Source organism: Rattus norvegicus, chromosome 17, assembly GCF_036323735.1.
Source record: "Rattus norvegicus strain BN/NHsdMcwi chromosome 17, GRCr8, whole genome shotgun sequence".
NCBI classification, from domain to species: Eukaryota; Metazoa; Chordata; class Mammalia; order Rodentia; family Muridae; genus Rattus; species Rattus norvegicus.
The window spans coordinates 15,845,978-15,855,117 of NC_086035.1; the positions used below are offsets into that span (position 1 = coordinate 15,845,978).

At 43.9% G+C, this 9,140-nt stretch overlaps 1 long non-coding RNA gene across 1 annotated transcript; it reads left to right on the forward strand.

Annotated features, from left to right (window-relative positions):
• The first annotated feature begins 1,995 nt into the window (after nt 1–1,995).
• On the forward strand, nt 1,996–6,509 carry LOC134482822 (uncharacterized). Its single transcript, XR_010059402.1, has 2 exons — nt 1,996–2,287; nt 2,576–6,509. It is a non-coding gene; the product is annotated as an uncharacterized LOC134482822 (long non-coding RNA).
• The last annotated feature ends 2,631 nt before the right edge of the window (nt 6,510–9,140 follow it).

The window sequence follows — 9,140 nt, forward strand, 5'->3', positions numbered from 1 at the left end:
CTGTGGAACCTCCTGGTGGTGGCGTGTAGAGGGAGGAAGTTAGGTGGTTGAGGGGCAGTTCTTTGAAGGGGATATCGAGACACCTCCTGAGTCTCCCCCACTCTCTCAGCTGCCAGGAGGTGAACAGGCGTCCTCTATGTTACCCACTAGAGGTCTTGATCTGGTTCCTTTTCTCTACGAGTTAAAAAACTAACTCGAGAAGAGCTAACGTCAAGTGCAGCAGGTAGCGGTGGGGAAAACCTCAGACACAGCAGAGAGAATTGGCTGCTGGAGAAAGGCTTTTATTAAGGGTAAGGAGATTCATACATAAGGGACACACACACACACACACACACACACACACACACACACACACACAAGACTGCAAAGCGGGGGAGGGGGCAAGAATGGGGGGAGGGGCAGCTGGGGAAGCAGAAGCCCAGTATCCTTGTGAGGGCTGTGCTTTTAAGGAACTTCCTTCCCAATTTGAACAAAGACAGGGAGGCTGATATGTCCACCAGTTTAGGGTAAACATACCTTGGTCTGACCTTGGATTTGTCAGATCAGTCCACAGTTTATGGGCAGGGACCCTGCTAGCAGGGAAAAGCTTTCCAGGCTTTTGTTTGAGTCTGCCAGGCTCTTGCCTCAGGTCAGGAGGGTGAAGAAAGGGCCAGCCATTTGGAAGCCCACATACACCCTGCATTGGTCTTCAGCCTTCACACTGGCCTGAAACCAGCAAAGCCAATCTACTATGAATTGAATCCTGAAAACAACAGGCTCAAACTATCTCTTTCTTTTAAGTTCTTTATCTCATGGGGTTTTTTTTTGTTTTTGTTTTTGTTTTTGTCACAGCAACAGGAAGTTAGCACCGTATTCCCAAGAGTTAGGTGAACATAAGAAATTCTTTTACTTAATTAATTTAAATTTTTTTTCTTTTCTTTTTTTCGGAGCTGGGGACCGAACCCAGGGCCTTGCGCTCGCTAGGCAATCAATCGCTCTACCGCTGAGCTAAATCCCCAACCCCAATTTAAAATTTTTTGATAAAAATTGTAAAGCCATAAATTTAAAAAGTCTGACACCCCCCCACCTAAGCACAAGAAAAAAGACAGAAAACGGCATCAGTACACAACATAAGCAAGTTTCTCAAAATATAAAGAGAAACTGTGAAACACAGCCCCCAAATGAGAGTTCATGCCAGCAGGAACGTTCATAACCAGAGACTTCCCAAAGAAAAATGTAAACAGGGGAAAGAACAGTGCGCTCAAGCAGTGAAGGATTACACTGCCAACACAGGAGTCAACACCGAGAGAAAGTGTCACTCAGAAACCAAGGTGTGAGCCTGCTCTGGTAGCACAGGGGTGTGACCCCAGCAGACAAGATGTTCCAGGTGTTCCAGGCCAAGCCTGGGTTTTACAGTGAATCTTCTCAGGAAAGCAAGGACTGAGGTTGGCTGTAGTTCAGCAAGAGTGTTGGCCTAGCCCCAAACTGGATCCTCCTGCACTCTAAGAAACAGAATAACAAAAGAACAAAGGTAGGACTTCCTGTTTCCGGTCAAGTAGTTTCTTTTGTATGGGGGGGGGGGGGAGTTGTTTCTTTAGTATCCACTCCTATTGAGATCGCTAGGCAAATGAGTGGAGAGGAGGGCAGAAGCTCACAGCATTCAGGAGCTCAGGCTCATTCATCATTAGAAAATCTGCATTGAACGGCCACCTGTGAGCTGTAAGGAAACCAGACAGTCACCAGCTTCCTGGGATGTGTCACTATGGGTGAGTTGAGAATGGCAGCTTTGTGGACACAGACTCGGTGCATACCCGCACCTGTATGGTGTAGCCATTTCCCTGCTGGGGCACCTTCCAGTCTCATTGTAAATCTCAAAGAAAAAAATTCCTCAGGAGGAGCCATTGAAAACATGGCGGAGCCTCTGCTCTTAACGAGCTAGGCTCAGGAGGCACTTTCTAACACAGTGTGGCTTGCCAAGAATAGCGGCCGCTCATGAAACTGTCTTTGCTACAACTATACTGATCGTCATGGAACAAAAGAAATCCTTTCATACAAAGAAGTTTAAAAAAAATTTTTCCCCCTCAAATTCCTGTGGTTTGGTTTAGAAATAACGAATTCTGTTTCCCTGTGTTTTGTATATATCAGAACAAAACTGGTAACTAAGACAATGTTTTGACGTTTGTTTTAGGATGTTTTAATACAAATATCCAGGGAGGAGTTCTTTAATTGAGTACATCTGAGAAACAGGCTGTTCAGCCATGCATTCGGACTGTCAGCTGCTGGAGAAGTCTTGGCAAAAGGCCCTTCGGTAAGTGGGCCTCCAGGGATGTTGCTGAGGGACGCAGCTGGGGGCTCTAGGGTTCTGCCCTAGGGCATCAGCTTGTACTTGGCACCTAAGGTGAGAGAGTAGAAGGAGGAAGCTAGAGCTGAGAATTCTAATTCCTCAGGCCAGGATCGGGGCTGGTGGGATGGTTTCTCAAGAGGAGCCTCCTGGGGGGTGGTACACACGGATATGCATGCCAGCAAGACAGCCATAGACATATAATAAAAATAAATCATTAAAAAAAAACACCACTTGCTTTCTCTCCCTCTGAAGACCAACTGCACCTGTGCCTGCTAACCTAGAGAGACTCCTTAATGACATGGCCTCTACTCAGCTGATCCGTTCCTGGTGCGTGATGAGACTACCAAGGAGCCGAAATGGGGAACCAACCTAAGATATCCATCAATTAATGACCATATCATTTACACACAGTAAAATACTTCACAGCCATTAAAAACAAGTTGCTGGGCATGAGTTTCAGCGCATCCAGGACTATGTACAGAAACTTTTCTCAAAAAACAAAGCTGGGCATAGTGGTGTATACCTTTGGGCTTGTCTCTAGGAGTGCCAGGCAAACCTGACCTAAATAGTTCCAGGACAGCTGTGACAAAATGGATGAATCTGAAGGACAAATCGCGTTGGGTAAAATACGGTGATCCCAGGAAGACAAGTAAGATACATACAATCTTACTTATCTATGGAATACGAGTGTAAACTGATAAAAGCAGGCCGTCGATGGGGAGTCACCAGAGGCTAGGAGCAAAGTGAGGTGAGGGTCAAGTGGGCCAGGGTGGATTGTTCAGGTTGAAAAGGTGAACACACTCTGAGATTTACTGAATAGCAATATGACAGTAATATTTAGAACATTTCAAAAGAGATATGGATACATTTCTAGTTTCAGGAAAAAAAAAAGGGGGGGGGTAAGTGATGTGGCAGACATGCTAATTAGCTTTAAGAATTCCAGTATTACCCAGCTATGAACTCTGCAACTTTGCCAACTGGCCTGGCAAGATATGGCCGTGGACACAATGGTGGCACAAAATGTTGTGGGAGTAACCACCCACTTTCCATGGATTTAAGGCCCCATTCATAGGAGGAAACATGTGCCTAGTACTGGCTGTGTACCCATGAGTGGGTAGCTCATAGGTTCCAGGAGTGAATCTATTGCTAAGGTAACATAGTATCACATTGTCTTCCCAATTCATGTCTCTCTATGCATAGATTAATGCAGCTCTTGATCCTCATCAGAGAAGCTTCTTGGTGCAGTAGATACTTGTTAATGCAGAAACACCTAAGTGTAGAAAAATCATGTCTTTGGGATGCTCAGTCACAAATATAATATCTATATTGGAATCCCCTCCTTGTGAAAGTGAAGGGCCAGCACAGAGGAGTGGGCAGAAACATTCTAAGGGCCAGAGTTCATGAAAGACTGTTTCAAAATATTATATTCTGAACACAAGAAGATTCTAGCACTCATGACCTCACAGTGTTACCTGCTCAAGGCCTGTACAGTGGTGGCACTACCTAGCAAAGACAGCCAGGCCTCAGCCTCAACTCAAGTCAACAGGAATGTCAGAAGTTCTTGGCTATGCCTCTTCAGCAAAGCGAAGATCAGTGAAGACAAGAGACCAACAAGCATTGTACAGCTAACTCTACCAGCAAACCAAGCTCAACCCCCGTCATTATCCATGGATTCATTTTTATACTCCCTCCAAACATCATGTGTCCTCCATGGGTCTTGCTTTAGCAGAACATCCTTTCTCCTGTGCCTGCTTCAGTAAAACATTTCTTCACAAGTCTGCCTTAGTCTTTTACCTGTGTCCACTTCAGGAAAACATTCCTTCACGTGTTTGCCATAGTAAAACACCATCCAACACAACTGACCCTCCAAAGAACACTTAAGTTTCCACTTCTTTTGTCACAGCAACAGAAAGAAAAAAAAAAAAAAACACAACTCAGTTCTCTACCTTATGTTTGTTTGTTTGTTTGTTTTGATACAGGATTTCTCAGTGAACCTGGAGCTCACCAGTTAGCTAGACTGTTTGGCCAGCAAGATCCAGGCATCCATCCATTCCCACCTCCGTAGTGCTAAGATAATAGGTGCACATTTTCATGCTTGGCTTTCACGAGAGTGTTTAGAATCTAAGCTTTGGTCCTCGTTCTTACACAACAAGCCCCATACCCACCTAGATATCTCAGCCCCTACCCCGTAATCCTTAATGATTCCTAGGGCTTTTGCGTTGTATTCTAAATAGCATCACCCTCTGTTCCTCTGTTTTTTTTCACCCACAGTCACACAGAGGCAGCCTCTAATCTGCCATACTACCCTGGCTTTGAACTTGCTTCCTCGCTGTTTGTTTTCTGCAGGTCTCGTCTGTTCCTCATGGACCCTTTCCTGTTTTCTGCCTCCTTTTAGACACACTTAGCATTTATGATCTTATAATCCAGTTCTCTCATGATCCTATCCTTATTTGTTTTGAGTCTGGGTTTTTTTAATGGACCACAAGGTCTGTACTCATTGTAGTCTATAATTGTCTTGAAATAGCATTCATGCCACTTGGTGTGTGATAAAAATAGCTTCATAAAAACTAGGCATCCGTTTCCTATGTCCCAGCCTTTTGGCTAATGTACGACTTTACTATGTGCATACCATATACATCATACTATACTTTTGCTTTAAACACTCAGTTCTACTTTTAGAGAATTTAAAACAAAGTGGAAATCTGCATGTTCTCTAGCATTACACTTTCTACTTCTCTTCACTGGCTTCCGTGCACCTGGACTGTCTCCTGGTACCGATTTTCTTCTTTGTGGAAGGCAGAAAGCCACATTCTTGTTGGACTAGCCTGCCACTCATTAAATCTTCCTTTCCGGTGTACCTTGAAAAGTCTGTATTATGTCTTCATTGTGAGAAGTTGTTTTGTTTTTTTTTCATTAGTTACAGAATTCTAGGTTGATAGTTTTCTTTTTCCTTTGAATACTCCTGTGTTCTTGCCCTGGTCCCTTTGCATTTAACGTATCTCTCTTTACTCCAGCTACATTTAATATATCCTTGTTATAGCACTTTCTGAGCAGTTTGGCTGTGATGTTCGTGGCTTCGTTTTCTTTGTATTTCTTGTCTTTTGTGTTTGATGAATGTTGTTGTAAAAATATAAAAATAAAAAAGAGTTGTGTTGTCTTTTACCCCGATAGGTCCGCACCTCGGTGCCCCAAGATATCTGCTAGATATCTTGGCGGAAACACATCCCAGCCGCACTTTCCTACACTCAAACCCCCACATAAAAGAACACACCACACAATAATCTTAGACCCAATTGATAAGATATAATTGCCCACTTAAACATACAAAGCCCGGTACCATCCATCCCTTAGGAACATTGTAAATACACAGAGCAGAATCTTAACATCACCTGCCATGGCTTCTCCCCTCTCTCCACCTCCTGTCTCTCCTTCTCTTCCAGTCTCCTCCTCTTCCTTCAAACTTCTCTCCTGCCCATCCTTCCTTCTCCTCCAATGACAGGCCTCCTTCTATCCTGTACCTGCCCCTCACCTGTACTTTACAAATTCAATGGGGAAAAGGTTCTGGTGAAGTCACCTGATTCCTGAGTACTAGGCAGCTGTCCTTGGGGCAGAGAAATTAGCATCAAAATACAGTTAACTTCAGGGCAAACCACAACAGACGAAGTTACTGGGACAAAGGATTTTATAATTTCACTAAATTTGGGAAGTTTTTATTATTTCTTCAAAATGGCCAAGTCTTTCCTTCCTTTAAACACTCCAGAACTGTGCCCTAGAGCACTTGAGATCTCACAGCTCTGGCACACTCTTCAGCTGTCATTGAGTCTTTTCAGTTCTGTTTTTGACGCTGTCTATTGTTTAACTTCCAGCCGAATTCAGGTCCTCTGCCCTGTATGACTGTATCCTATTCTCTTATGTATTTATCTCAGGCCTTCATTCAGAATGTTTTTCAGATGTCATTTCTTATGCTCCCATGTCTTCAGTTAAATTTTACTGAGTCTTGGGACTAGAAGGATGGCTCAGAGGTTAAGAGCACTGGCTGCTCTTCCAGAGGTCCTGAGTTCAATTCCCAGCAACCACATGATGGCTCACAACCATCTGTAATGGGATCCGATGCCCTCTTCTGCTGTGTCTGAAGTCAGGAACAGTGGACTCATATACATAAAATTAAATAAATAAATCTTTAAAATATATATACTGAATCTTTTTTTGTCTTCTTTTTTTAAATATTTATTTATTTTATGTTTATAAGTGCACTGTAGCTGTCTTCAGACACACCAGAAGAGGGCATCCAATCCCATTACAGATGGTTGTGAGCCACCATATGGTTGCTGGGATTTGAACTGAGGACCTCTGGAAGAGCAGTCAGTGCTCTCAACCACTGAGCCATCTCTCCAGCCCTTCTTTTGTCTTCTTGAATGCCTTGGGTGTGTTATAATCTAACTCATCATACTTGTAAATTTTTAGATGGATTTATTTTATGTGTATGAGTGTTTTGCTTGCATGCATGCACACTGCACCATATACATGCAGAACCTGGGGCTTTTAGATTCCCTGGAACTGGAGTTAGTTAGGGATAGGTATAGGCTAATGTATGAGTGAAAAGAACTAGACCTGGGTCTTCTGCAAGAGCAGCAAGTGCTCATAACCACAGAGCCATCATCCCAGCCCCTAAATATATGTTTGATGTCACCGATTTTTAATTCTACTGTGTCTTATTTCTGAATCTGTTTTTATTCGTTTACTTCCCCTTTACTCCATGCCTGACAACCTTTGTTTGTTTGATGGTTCATTTGTTTGTTTTTCTTTGTTTTTGGGTTTTTTGAGACAGGGTTTCTCTGGCTCTCCTGGAACTCACAGAGATCCACCCGCCTCTGCCTCCCGAGTTCTGGGATTAAAGGTGTGCACCACCACATCCAGCCCTGCCCGACAACCTTTGGTTTGAAAGACCACCCCCCCACCCCCCCCCACCCCACCCCCCGCCAATGAGTCTTAACTCAGAGCTGCAACAGGCTTGAATGAGCCCAGGCACGCCCAGATACCTAGAGCCGAGTCACTAACAGACCATAAAAGGAAAGGAATGCAGAACAGACCAGGAGTACCGGATCTGACTCACAGGCCACCTGGCAAGAAGAGATAAGCCCCCAGTCCCATTCATTCAGAACATTCAGAACGCCCCAGCCTGCACATACTCTCTAACCACGTTACAACCTCATTTGAATATGATTCAAACCTGCCAATGTGTGTAGCTATACCTTATTACCTCATCACGTGAAATAGCCAATCATATGTGAACATGTCTATGTGCCTCGTTTGAATCCACCAATCCCCGTAACTATGCATCTGCTTCTGTACGCCCGCTTCTGCTTCCCCAAACCCTATAAAAGCCCCATGCTAGAGCTGCTGAGCGCGCAAGTCCTCCGAAGAGACTGTGTGCCTGCAGGTACCTGTGTTTTCCAATAAACCCTCTTGCTGATTGCATCCGGAGGTCTCGGCTCAGTCATTGGGCGCTTGGGTCTCCTCCTGAGGGAAAGGTCCTCTCTGGAGGTCTTTCAGGTTACGTGTCAGCTGTTGTAAACTTGTACTTTTGGGGTGCTTGTTTTTTTTTAACCTTTTTGACATGCCCAGTTATTTTTGTATTCCAGTAAATATTACACTTTGTTCTAGAATGCAGTTGATTTACTTAAGCCGGATTGACTCTTTTGAGACTTTGTTCAAGTTTTGCTCAGCAGAAAAAGAGTGGTTATCATTGTTAAGCATCAGAGTTCAACAGAGACTGTTTCCTTCTAAGCCAGTGGTTCTCAGCCTTCCTAATGCTTCAACCCTTTAGTACTGTTTCTCATGTTGTGGTAACTCTCAGCCATAAACCTGAACTATAATTTTGTTGCTGTTATGAATCGTAATGTAAATATCTGGAATGCAGAATATCTGATAGACGACCCCTTTGAAAGGGTCATTCCACCCCCCAAAAGGATGGCGACCCACAGGCTGAGAACCACTGTTCTAAGAGGAGTTATTTCAAGTCTTTTCATCATTGGTTGAGGGTTTTTGCTAAGGTGCCCGGAGGGTAGAAGCATGAACTGCTGTTAACAAGGCTGTGGAAGGACAACCACATAGTGAGGAACCACCCAACACAGAACAACCATGATGCTAAGGTTGGAAAACTGAATGTGGAACTCATTTTCCTCAGCTGCTGCTTCGACAGTTCCTTCCTGATGCCCCCCTCCCTGGATGGGGCGGGGTGTGGTATGGAAATGCTCTCTAGTCCTGTGTGAGCACCAAAGATGGCTTCTTGTGCTTTTCCCTCTTCCTCATGTATGTGTACTGACTGAAATTCAACTAGACCTAATGCACACACATGAAATAGATAGATGATAGATAGATAGATAGATAGATGATAGATGATAGATAGATAGATAGATGATGATAGATAGATAGATGATAGATAGATAGATAGAGAATGCATCCTAGTAACTCTGTGTGTGTGTTTGTTTGTGTGTGTGTGTGTGTGTGTGTGTGTGTGTGTGTGTGTGTGTGTGTGTGGTGTGGCATGCTTCAAGGTCAGAACACAACCTTTAGGATCAGTTCTCTCCTGAGTTCTGGAGTTGCCCTTACTGACTGAGTCATGAGATATGGTCACCATTGTCCCTTAATTTCTAGTGTGTATGAAATGGGGTGTTAGTGTGTCCATATTTTTGCCACTATAGGAAGACTTTTCATTGGGTAAGTTAATCTATAAAGATTGGTGTGTGTGTGTGTGTGTGTGTGTGTGTGTGTGTGTGTGTGTGTGTGTGTGTGAGGGAGTAGGCATGCCTACGCT